At 61.3% G+C, this 357-nt stretch overlaps 1 protein-coding gene across 1 annotated transcript in view; it reads right to left on the reverse strand.

The window, feature by feature from the left end:
- Positions 1 to 357, reverse strand: part of LOC103908343 (RING finger protein 145-like) — a 16,085-nt gene that overhangs the window by 14,841 nt on the left and 887 nt on the right.

Genomic DNA, 357 nt, shown 5'->3' on the forward strand with positions numbered 1-357 from the left:
GGCCAGACCTGTGCCCGGGAGGGCGCAGGGGGGGCTGGGCGGAGACGCACCCCTGGGCTTTTTGTCAATTCCTCCACTTGCCGGAAAAATGCCGTTTCTGCACATTTGAAGCTATTTCCAGCATCTGTGTCAAACACGATGGTGGTTTGGACCGAAATGGGGAAAAAAAAAAAACCAAACCAAAATCCCAAAGTCCTGAAATACCACGTCCTGGTGTTTCTGGAGCAGAGCACGGGCAGCTGGGGGCCTGGGGAGGGTGCTGTGCCGGCACCAGCGAGGTCTGTGCCATGGGTGGTGGTGCCAGGTGGCGCCGGGTGTCCCGCCGCAGCACCCGGGGTCGGTGCTGGGAGGGGGCGG

This window comes from Aptenodytes forsteri, unplaced genomic scaffold (assembly GCF_000699145.1).
Source record: "Aptenodytes forsteri isolate BGI_AS27 unplaced genomic scaffold, ASM69914v1 Scaffold236, whole genome shotgun sequence".
NCBI lineage: Eukaryota > Metazoa > Chordata > Aves > Sphenisciformes > Spheniscidae > Aptenodytes > Aptenodytes forsteri.